A 12342-nucleotide genomic window follows, 5' to 3' on the forward strand; every position below is an offset into this window, starting at 1 on the left:
TGGTGGAAAACACCCGGTATTGCGCAATTTGGTTAACCATATCCGCTATGCAGGGCAGAGTGTAGGCGTCTAGCTGGGTGTATAGATTAACCGTCTGGCTATAATCTATCACCATCCGCTTCTTTTCGCTACCCTTAACTACTACTACCTGGGCGCGCCACGGGCTGGTACTGCATTCGATGATACCCTCCCGCTTGAGTCTTTCTACTTCCGACGCAATGAACCGTCTATCCTCCCAGCTGTACCGCCTACTCTTGGTCGCTATGGGTCGACAGTTGGGTGCGAGGTTGGCGAACAGAGAGGGCGGCTTGACCTTCAGGGTAGCCAGACCGCACACTGTGAGGGGCGGCTGGGACCCACCGTAGGTAAGCGTGATACTTTGGTGGTGGCACTGGAAGTCCAGACCCAAGATCACGCTCACACAGAGATCTGGCATTATCAATAGTTTAAAATCTCTGTAATCAGTGCCTTTTACCGACAACATAACCGCGCAGAAACCTGTAATTTTTGAGGTATGAGTCTTATCAGCCATGGCGATTTTGCCCTGTGTGGGGACTATCGTTAGTGAAAGTCGTTTTACCAGGCTAGGATGAATAAAGCTTTCGGTGCTCCCGCAGTCAATCAAGCATTTAACCTTGTTCCCGTTTACCTCTATGTCCATCATCAATTTAGACAACGGATGCGGCCTGGATTGATCCACTGTGATCGAGGCCACCAGTGGGTCCTGGAGGTCCGTGTAGTCGGGGCAAGATGGTGGACTCCATGAGGGTGGACAAGATGGTGTCCAAGATGGCCGACCTCACGGCGCGCACGCGGCGGTGGTGGAGTTGGAGGCGGGGTTCCCTCTGCAGACTTTGCTGAAATGTCCTTTCTTCCCGCATTTAAAACAGGTGGTGCCCTTCGCTGGGCACAGATGCCTGGAGTGTTTGTCCTGGCCGCAGAAGTAGCATTTCGGGCCCCGATGCATCGCGGCAGTAGTGGGGCTCCTGGGTGGGGGGCTGGGGCTCCGATGGTGCTGGGCTGGCCTGAGACCTGGGAGGTGAAGATGGCTTCCAAGATGGCGGCCCCCACGGCGCGCACGAGGCAGAGTGGGCCGCGTGGCCTGAGGAACAGGATTCAGAGTTCCTCTGGGCCATATCCAGCGATCGCGCTATGCCCATAGCCTGTTTTAAGTCCAGTCCCTTCTTTTCAAACAGTTTCGCCGAATGTAATTTGAACTGAGGCCCGCAATAAAGGAGTCTCGGATCAGCTCCTCCGTGTACACGGTGGCAGACACGGCCTTACAGTTACAGTCTCTGCCCAGTACTTTTAGGCTTAGCATGAAGTCCTCTAGTGACTCACCATGCCGCTGCGTGCGAGTAGTCAGAAGATGCCTGGCGTACACCTCGTTTATTGGCCACACGTAGTGGGCCTTCAGAATGGTGCAGGCATCCCCGTAGCTGGTGGCATCTCGGATGAGAGGGGAGACCCGATGGCTCACCCAGTTTCGCAGGATTCCCAGTTTCACGTCTCCGGTGGCGGTTGCGGCTGCTATGGCGGTGGATGAGTTTGCGATGAAAAATTCGAAGCATTGGAACCAGTGTCCGAACTGTGTGGCTGCGTCTGAGGCATGGGGGTCCAGATCCAAGTGCTCTGGTTTCAGGAGTCGATCCATCTTGGTGTTTTGGTGATTAAAATTGATGTGCCATCAATAACTCAAAGACCACGGCCTAGAAATTCAGTTGCCTTAGCGCCGCTTTTGAGGCGCTAGAGGGACTAGCGCCAGAGTTATGGCCAGTTTAAAAATTCCCTGGGGCCCTAAATCGGCGTTGCACCGGTAGCGCTGCGCCGGCACCGATGACGTCATCGGTGTGCGCAGCGTCCCGGTTGCCATGCCGACGGGCCCTAGCGCCGAAATTCAGTTGCGGCCGCCTCGCCCGTGGCAGCCGCAACTAAGACTCTGGCAACAGAGTCTTGCATGAGTTTGCGCCGGCGCATTAAAGGCCCCGCGGCGGCCGGCCGCTTTCCCGCCGGCCGCCTGCCCGCAGCTCCCTCCCCGGACTTCTCCCCCCCACCCCCCGGAACAGATGCAAGCCCGGCACTTGTCCGAGGTGCCGGGCTCATTTTTAGACAGATTTGCGCGGGCCGCGGCCGGGTGCAGGCAGCTCCTCCTTAACGGAAGGAGGAGGCCTGCACTTCCCGAGCCTGCCGCACCACATCGGGTGCCGCAGCGCCGGAATTGCGGCGCGAAACGGCAGTTAGCGCCGATTTACCGCCGCAAAGACCCTTCAGTAGCGCCGGCAGCCGTTTGGGCGCGGCCCTGCTGAATTTTTGGCGCGCGCAGGGGGACTTAGCGCCGGCACTAACTTCCGGCGCTAAAGCCCTGGCTAAGCCAAAACCCAATTTCTAGGCCAAGGAGTTTAAAGGATTCAACTAAAGGCTTTTAATCACTAAGAACATTGCAGGTCTTTCCACATCGGGTTCGTCTGATAGAATGACTCATACAGCTCTTGAGACCTTTATATGACAAAAGACAGGGGCGTAGCCAATACACACAATAGGAAAAAGGGGGCAGTACACACAATACAAAGCAGGTAAAACACAGGGGCTGATGAAGGCATATATTTCATCACAAGCCCAGCACTAACTTATCATGTAATGCCCTCCTGGTGGCATTAGTGCAGGCAAGGGAGTTGAAGTTTCCGTCCAGCAGCGGCATTCCAGCTTCCAACAGCCTCTAGAAGTGAGGCTATAGAGTTCGCTAGACATTCTGGGAAATTAAAAGGGCAATCCCTTCTGAACTAATAAAAATTAAATTGAAGTGAAAAAATGCAGTTTTCAGCCCTTATTGCCTTTAAAAAAATTAACAGTAAAATGAAATCCCAAATGGGAGTCTTCAGCACTTAAAGTTGAATTCCCTTCCGAACCTCAAAGAATGGGAAATGTGCTTCAGCACTATCACAAATGGCTCAGCAAGCCAGGGAAGGGGCACCCAGGTTCTCGCACGCAGCACTCCAGCTTTGTTCAGGGGGTCAACACTGCAAGAGAGGTCTTCTACCCACAGGGGCCAGGAGGCCCTCCAGAAAGAATGATGTGGGACCAAATCACTGAGGCCATCACTGCAGCAGTGTCGCCCGCACCACCTGGCTCCAGTGCCCAAAGAAGCTTCATGACCTCAGAACAGTGGTCAAGGTCAGTGCATGCATCTTCAAAAGCCATCTCCTACCAACTGCACCACTAGCCTCACATACTGCTCAATGTACGACTCCCCCCGCTAATCACTCACCTACCAACAATCTGTACCAATCACGAGGCACATCTCCCATTCCTAGCCTCACCTCAACCCCTTGGAGGAGACGGTGCAGGCCATTCTTGGCAGGGGCATGGCTGAGCCCTTGGGCAGCGGTGGGGCAGAAAGGATACAAGGTGCTGGTATCCCCATACGTAACCCTCCTTCTGGCATGCACCTCTTGCTTTCCCGCCCTCCCCTCACCACAACTCCACCCTTGTGCCTTCCTCATTTCACATACCCAAGAAATGCAACCTGCCCAGCCAGTGGTTGACCAAGAAGAGGGAGAGGAGAGTGAAGAAGAATAATAATAAGAAGAAGAAGAAACACCGTCACTTGATTTGACACTCCCAGCCACCAGCTCCTCAAGGTCGACCAGCAAGGCCATTTTCAGTGTCCCCCACTGAAAGTCAGCAGCCTTCCACCAGCCATGCTGCAGCCACTGGGGTTGCACTGAATGACATCAGTAGGACAGGCAAAGGCACACACAAGAGAATGCATAAGAGTGATGTGTTGATTTCTTGATATCATATTGGATGGATAGATATATAAAGTTGGATTGGAAATTTTGCTTTGTGGTGGCTTTTATTTCAGCACCGTGGCCAAGAGGACGATGTGATGGTCAGTAACAGAGGGAAGGTAAGGTGTGGGACTAACGAAAGGGAAATTGGTGTTGTGGTCACTGGGACCATCCCGGATATCCCGGCCAGAAAGGGGCTGTCTGGTTTGTATCTTTCCTTCTGCTTCCCCCTCTTCTGTTTCCTCCTCTTTGGCTTCGTCCTTGTCTGTTTCCTCCTCTTCGGCTTCTTCCTCTTCTGTTTCATCCTTTTCTGCATCTTCCTCTTCCCTCTGTGAGCAAATGCTGTGAATCTGAAATGACAGCATAAAATGCTGGAAATACTCAGCAGGTCAGGCAGCATCTTGACCTGAGACGTGAACTCTGTTTCTCTCTCCACGGATGTTGCCCGACCTGTTGAGTGCTCAGAGGCCTTGGCCTAGAAATTCGCTATCGCCGCGCCAGGTCTTTAGCGCCCGAAATTTAACGCTCGCCCGGATTCCCGTAGCGCCCGCCTGAAATTCAGTTGCGGCGCCCCAAGACGGAAGCGGGCGCTATTGCAGGGTTTGGCCGCCTCGCTTGGGACGATGAAAGTCAATTTCAGGCGTCCAGCTGCCGCTGCGGCACCCGATGCGGTGCGGCAGGCTGGGGTACTGCAGGCCTCCTCCTTCTCTTAAGGAGGAGCTGCCTGCAGCTGTGAGATCGCCGCTGGATTCCCCCGGCAAAGGAGCCCGGCACCACGGAGAAGTGCCGGGCTCGCGGGAGTCAGACACCAATGCCGCGGGGGGGTGGTGCAGGAGTCCGGGGAGGGAGGTGCGGCCAGGCGGCCGCCGGGAAAGCGGCCGGCCGCCCCTCCACCTTTATGCGCCGGCCTCTCGGCGCTGCAAGGCCCCGTTTTTCAAACGCTGTTTGCGGCCGCTACGGGCGAGGCGGTCGCAACTGAATTTGGCCGTCGGCACGGAATCGCGTTGGAACCGGGACGCTGCGCACACCGATGACGTCATCGGTGCCGGCGCAGCGCTACCGGCTAACGCCGATTTTAGGGACCAACTGAATTTCGGGCACTAAAAAACTTCCGGCGCAAACCACTCTTTAGCCAATAAGTGGGCGCAAACGCAACTGAATTTCTAGGCCCTTGCCTTTACCATCTGAGGCCTTGCAAGTGTCCAGTAGCACTCCCATCACACTTAAAAACCTTTAAACATCTATTGCAGCAAGCCACTACTTCAATAAAATCAAAAAAAGCATTCCAAAAGCTTAAATGCAAACTTACCTGAAAGATGTGTATGTCCCTTTAAGAAGTGCTGACAGCGCCTCTCTCAGTCTGCTGTACGCTGGGTTTACCTGGCATGCTTAGGACCCAGTGCTGAACTCAGCGCAAAGGTCCAAGTTTGCCGTAGTGACGCTAAGTCTGCGTCAAGTCACCTCTCTCCCATTTTAATTTGCAGGGTGATGGATCTTACTGGCAGTGCTGCCGGGCTTGGGAAAATGGAGGACGCCATGGGACCCGCCACCAGCTGGCAAAAGGGCGGCGGCCGCCTTCTTTTCACTATTTTTTGCCGGTACCGGGTGGCGTTAAGCCCCCGAATTTTTAGCCCTTAGTGTTCCCCAAAGTAGGGAATCAACAGGCGGTAAAATAAGCATACCTGAGCTCGGGATGGAGCAGACCTACATGGCTTTTTCATAGAATCTTAAAAACCATAGCAGAGAAGATGGCCATTCAGCCCTTCATGTCTGCATTACTTCTAGCTCGTCAGCTGGAGCTATCTACTCTATTCCCATTTCTCTGCCCTTTCCCTTAAAATATGATATAGCATTTGCCTCAATAGGAACTTGTAATGAAGAATTCCAAGTTTCAATAATCCTTTGGTTGAAATTATTTATTCTAACTTCTCCCTTTGTTTCTTGCCCTGTGTTTTCATACATTTTTATGTCTATGTTCACAGGTTCAAATCCTGGTAAAGATGGAATACACTGATTATGAGAAAATCAATCAGTAGTCAAAGAGGATGACAGATCTTGCAAAACAGTTGTCTCAATTTATCTCGATGGCCTCAATTTTAACTTCTTCTGACTGGCGAAAACCAGGTGGGGGTGCAGTTAAAATGGAACAGGGGACTTACCCACTTCTTTCCCACGCCAATCTGGCTGAGTCCAATTTTAAATTGTTTGCTGCAAGGAAACCCGCCCCGAGCTGCTGGAATCCTCTATAAGTATGGTGAAAGAAAGAAAGACTTGCATTTATATAGCGCCTTTCATGACCACCGGACGTCCAAAGCGCTTTACAGCCAATTAAGTACTTTTTGAAGTGTAGTCACTGCTGTAATGTAGGAAACAACAGTGACTATACTTCAAAAAATACTTCATTGGCTGTAGAGGTTGAGCTCCAATGATATCAACGGGGACTGATCCGCCATTCTAACCTCAGGCCTGAGCGGGATAGCAGTGGTGGCTTTCCCACCAGGCCAAACCCACTGGAAACAGCAGCCAGGTCCAGAAGAGGCCCAGTGAGGCAAGTTTTAAAACATGTTTTTAGTTTCCTTGTGGGCCAGGAGGAGCAGGAGCACTACACAGGGTCCCGCGAGGGAACCTTGGGCCATCCCTACCCCAGGCTTTCACCCCTCACCCCGATGGGGACTCTGTTCCCGGAACCCTCCAATGGACTTCCCTTGTGCTGGGACCGTTCTCCTGGGTTCCTAGCCTCCTGCCGCCCGCATTCCTGCTCCTGCTCCCGCTCCCGCCCGCGGCCAGTTAGTGATTACTGCTGGGTTCGTGCGGGATATGTACTTTGCATATGTAAATGAGGCCTGGGAATAAAATCTTTCTGGGCCTCAACATGAGAGCTTGTTGCTTGCCCTGGCCTCCTCCCAACTCCACACACTGATCCTGCCCTGAGTTAAAATTAAGGATACATCCATCTACATAGATCTTGAACAGAAAGGGATTTTATATGTCAGATAAAATAAAGTGAAGAAAAAGTAAATCCCAAAGTACAGAAATATTTTAAGATTTGCTTTTGTAACAGCTGTCTAACGAAGTTGCCACCCTCCCTTTACAGCCATTCACCCTCTTTTTAAGCTACTCTATATTTTAGTCAAGATGCAATGTTAATTAATTAATCATCTCCTAACAATTGAATATGGTGACCAGTGGAGTAACGGATTAAAGGAGTACTCTATTGTCAGGAGCTAGTGGCTTGCAAACCAGAAATTTCCCTATACAAACAGATTATCAGTTCCGAGAATCAAACCTGAGGGTAGAATGAAAGCTTTTTATAATAAATATGTTTTTGACCAATTTCAAAATGATGATCATTAAAAAAAAGTGCTTGAATGAAGATTGGACCTTTAACAAACTCTGAAGCATTTGCTGTAAAAATTGCAGCAGTTAATAGCCGTCTTTGATTCTTTAAATTGACAACCTGTGTACAGGGACTTCTGTTATCAAGTAAAATTGCTGCTAAATATGCTTCATTAATAACAATCCTACTGCAGTGTTACATTTATTGCTTTTAAGACTGACTGGAGACTAATACGAATTGGTGAAGCATTATCTTATAACTATCCCTTTGGAATGGTTCAATACTGCAATTTACAATTTTATATAACATATCTGTTTTTTGTGCAATTTTATGATTCTTTTATGTTCTTACAATTAAAAGTTTTGTATTTGAAAGTGTAAAAATGGAATGCAGTCAATTGCTGTTGTGTATAACCTATTTCTCAACTGCAATAACTTTAAGGAATTCACAGTGAAATATTAGTAAGGCTTTTCTGTTGTACAATTTTTTATATGGTGGAAAATGCTCTGAAATGCTGAAAGGTGTGCCGCACTGATACCATTCGTAACAGTTTAAAATGACTGCTAAATGTATTGAAGGTATATGAAATATTGTAACCCACTGGGAATGGAAACCTCCTGAGGTCCAGTCAAAATGGAGCACCATTGTGGAATCAATTGGAATCTCTTCAGAGGAGTAATTAGTTTGCTTCCCCGCTTCTTTCAAGGAGCCCAAGCACACCACTAAATGGTTTCCCTTATGATAGTAGTCATGATGATTGAAAATCTAATGTTAAGAGGTGCCTAATCAAATGGAATAGTCTTTTAATAATTCTGATCAGCAGACTTATTTGAGGGGTTCGGCTGTAGCTCTGCCTAAAGCCTTTTGGGAGAGGAGAACAATTGTAAAATGCACAAGGCTCATCCTCTTTCCTCTCTCTGTTCTGTCTTCTCAACAGAGCTCTCGTCTATTCAGCCTCTGAAGCTTAAACCTTAGCCCCAAGTGTGCGTGAATATGTTAGGCCAAATCCAGCTTATCACACATTTTGAACTAGCTCACTAAATGTTCACAATTTTGAGAAATATCTATTAGTTGTTCAGTTGAACAGTTTCTTTTATTAATTTCATCAATGCTGTGTATTTAGGCAAATACTTTTGGCATAGAGAGATTGCTTGAAATTGTTCCTGTATTGAAATCCCTGTGTTGATACAGTATATCCAAAAATGAGAGAGGGAGTTCACCACCTGAATAAAACAACAGCACTTAATATACCAAGGACTATTCAATTACTAGATATGTATTTATTACATTATATTTATATACATCTGAAAACAGAGTTGAAAAGCAATAAAGATGACAGTATTTTCACATTTAAGAATTCAATGTAATAAATATATATCTAATAAGTGAATACTTCTTATTGATTTGAAGCAGTTGGACAATGTAAACTCCATACATGGTCACAGAAGTAACTAATTCTTTACAGTCCCAAGATTCAGAAATGCTCACCATTCTGCTTTCCTAATTGTTTTGGAATCTGACTGAGCTGTGGCTTTCTTGCCAAATCCCTGTTGCAGAAACCTAGTTAAAATGACATTATGCTAGACACACGTAAATGCTATTTATCACAGTCATTGAAAGTTAGCTGTCTGGTCCCTAGTGGCACCCAAAATTTATAAACTGTCATCCTTCCAAACACCGGTTCTGACTAGCCCTTAGCATTTATGTGTTTACAACATCTGCTCCATCTTTATAAGCTTTGTTAGTTCACTCGTGCTTGTGTTCCTTCCTTCCTTGTCGAGTGCTAGCAAGCTCTTCCACCATTTTACCCCTTACCATTGCATGTCCTTTCAACTGCATAATTCATACTTAAACAAATATTGTCAAAAGAAATAACTTGCATTTTTATAGCATCTCTCACATCCTCAGGATGTCCTAAAACACTTCACAGCCACTGAAATGTAATCACTATTGTAATGTACGGAAATTTGTACACAGCAAACTGCAAGGGGATAAATGACCAGATAATCTGTTTTTGGTTGTTTTGATTGAGGGATAAACGTTAGCCTGGACAATTATACAAATCATAAAAATTTACGGGGGCGATTTTGCCAGCCCTGGGGAGGCGGGTATGGAGGCAGGACTGCTGGGAAAATGGCAGAATTTTGGGGCGGGTGCCAAACCCGCCCCAACACGCCTCCATACCATCTTCCCAGGAGGCGGGTTGCCGTCCCGCGCCAGGTCCTGTCTCCTTGGAGATGGGAAGGGATTAAAGCCTATTAACAGGTAGTTAACAGGCAGAAAATAGGATTATCCCCTTTTTGCCCTCACAAGTGCGGGCTTCCCGAAGGCTGCGAAACCCGCCAGGTCAGCGAGGCGAGTAGTGGGTCTGCGGGTGTCGGAGGGGTCCAAAAGTGTGCTGTGGAGGTGAGTGATGGGTGCAAGTGTGGAGAGGTGAGTATCTGAGGTAAGTGCAAAATGTTTAAAAAAGTTTACTTACTTTTGTTTCTTCCTGCAGGCTTCAGTCGGTTTGTATGCGGAGAGTCCCGCACCTCCGTGCTGCAGATGAGAGATGGCCGTTGCATTCTCAGATGCAACAAACACCTCATTTCTGTAAAAGAAAGAAGGTTGATGAGGTCTTGTATGCAAGCCCTCATCAAACTGCAGAGATTGTCACTGTTTTACAGCTTCACAGAGCTGTCAAACGATGACAATTCATCTGTCAAAATTTTTTGACAGATGAAACATCATACGTTGATGTGCTCTGCAATTGGCTTTCCCTTAATTGGCCTGCACCTCCAACAGCGCAGCACTCCCTCAGCACTGCACTGGAATGTCAGCCTAGATTTACGTGCTCAAATCCCTGGGGTGGGACTTAAACCCACAACCTTCTGACTCAGAGGTGAGTGTACTGCTCACTGAGTCACAGCTGACACTGCTAGATCAATTCATAATTTTAAATCTGAGATCGATAGATTTTTGTTAGCCAAGGATATTAAGGGATATGAAACCAAGGCTGGTAAATGGAGTTTTATTTATTTATTCGATTATGGGATGTGGGCGTTGCTGGCAAGGCCAGCATTTATTGCCCATCCCTAATTACCCTTGAGAAGGTGGTGGTGAGCCGCCTTCTTGAACCGCTGCAGTCCGTGTGGTGAAGGTACTCCCACAGTGCTGTTAGGGAGGGAGTTCCAGGATTTTGACCCAGCGACGATGAAGGATGGGCGATATACATCTAAGTCAGGACGTTGTATGACTTGGAGGTGGTGGTGTTCCCATGCACCTGCTGCCCTTGTCCTTCTAGGTGGAAGAGGTCGCGGGTTTGGGAGGTGCTGCCGAAGAAGCCTTGGTGAGTTGCTGCAGTGCATTGTGTAGATGGTACATACTGCAGCCACGGTACGCCGATGGTGGAGGGAGTGAATGTTTAAGGTGGTAGATGGGGTGCCAATCAAGCGGGCTGCTTTGACCTGGATGGTGTCAAGCTTCTTGAGTGTTGTTGGAGCTGCACTCTTCCAGGCAAGTGGAGAGTATTCCATCACACTCCTTACGTGTGCCTTGTAGATGGTAGAAAGGCTTTGGGGAGTCAGGAGGTGAGACACTCGCTGCAGAATACCTAGCTTCTGACCTGCTCTTGTTGCCACAGTATTTATGTGGTTGGTTCAATTAAGTTAGGAGACAGATCAGCCATGATCTCATTGAATGGTGGAGCAAGCTTGAGGGGCTGAATGGCCTACTCCTGCTCCTATGTTCCTGTATGTCGGGTGCACTTCTGGACCTCCATGGACCTGGACGCTAGTACCTTCCCATGTTCAGATTGCTGGAAAATTATGAGGTGGGAGTCACAGAAATTCTGGAGGAGAATGACATCCTAGCTGGTCTGCCATTTTCCTTTTGTCATGTGTTTCTATGGGTTGGATGGAACGTTCATCTGCCCCAAGCCCCAATTGGAATTCCCCTGGCTGATTGCTGGGCAGAGATTTGGGGATTCCGGTTCCTGGTGCTTTTCTGCCTGGTCCATTGCTCGTCAGGATATTTTATATCAGTAGTGTCCCCCCAGACTCCAAGGAAATTCAGAACTATTGGCGTGGATTTTCCTGTCAAAAAAACAGTGAGGATAATGGTGCTTGCCGTTATTTCTGAACAAATGGGCGAGGGGCAGATGTGCAGTTCAACTCAAATATCCAGAAGTTGCTGTCCGAGTTGTGCTGCACCACTGTTAGCTTCGCAAAAGTAACATCTTGTTGTAGGCCTCACAACTGAAATGCATTGAATGGCATGAAGTTGCTGTATTTGCGCAGTAGATACAAACTAAACTCGCCACAGAAAGTTAAGTCAAGTCAGTTCATGTCTAAGCACCCCTTTAACGATGTGATAAGTGTTAATTACTGCCAATCAACCTCTCTGGGACTGAAAATTAACTATTAAAATTGTGGAGTCCCATTCCTTCAGGTTTTAATTGTTGGAGATTTAAAAAATGTCAAATAAATTTTTTTTTTTAAACTTTTCCTTTCTGTCTCTTTTTTCTCTCTCCCTTAATTCAATCTTTCTTTCCCTCTCTTCATTTCTCTCACTGTACCTGATTTGACATTGAATTCACCCACTCTAACTTACACTTCCTTCTCAGTCCTTGCACCGTTTATTTCACATTCCTTCAATCTGATTGGTTAAGGAGATATAGAAACATAGAAGATAGGAGCAGGAGTAGGCCATTCGGCCCTTCAAGCCTGCTCCGCCATCCAACGAGATCATGGCTGATCATCCAAACCCTAGCACCCGGTCCCTACACCGACAGCCATCCCACCCAAGCCCCATCCCCGCAACCCCACATATTAAATCCCCCCTAACACTAAGGGTCAATTTTAATCATGGCCAATCAACCTAACCCGCACATCTTTGGACTGTGGGAGGAAACCGGAGCACCCGGAGAAAACCCACGCAAACACGGGGAGAATGTGCAAACTCCACACAGACAGTCACCCGAGGCCAGATTTGAACCCGGGTCCCTGGCGCTGTGAGGCAACAGTGCTAACCACTATGCCACCGTGCACTATACAGTTGCTTGCCCTTTTAACTCAGATCCCAGATGCCCTGTTTCCTCGCTACGACATTATCAGCTTGCACTTTCAGCAACTCGCCATGCATAAAATTAAAAAACCTAAACGTGTACGGGCAAGTCTAACTAACGGTTGATGCCGTCGCCGCTGTACCTGGATAAGAGGAACACCTATGTGAGAATGT

This window comes from Somniosus microcephalus, chromosome 4, assembly GCF_052327205.1.
Source record: "Somniosus microcephalus isolate GS21.2 chromosome 4, FLI_Smic_1.0, whole genome shotgun sequence".
In the NCBI taxonomy this organism is placed as follows: domain Eukaryota; kingdom Metazoa; phylum Chordata; class Chondrichthyes; order Squaliformes; family Somniosidae; genus Somniosus; species Somniosus microcephalus.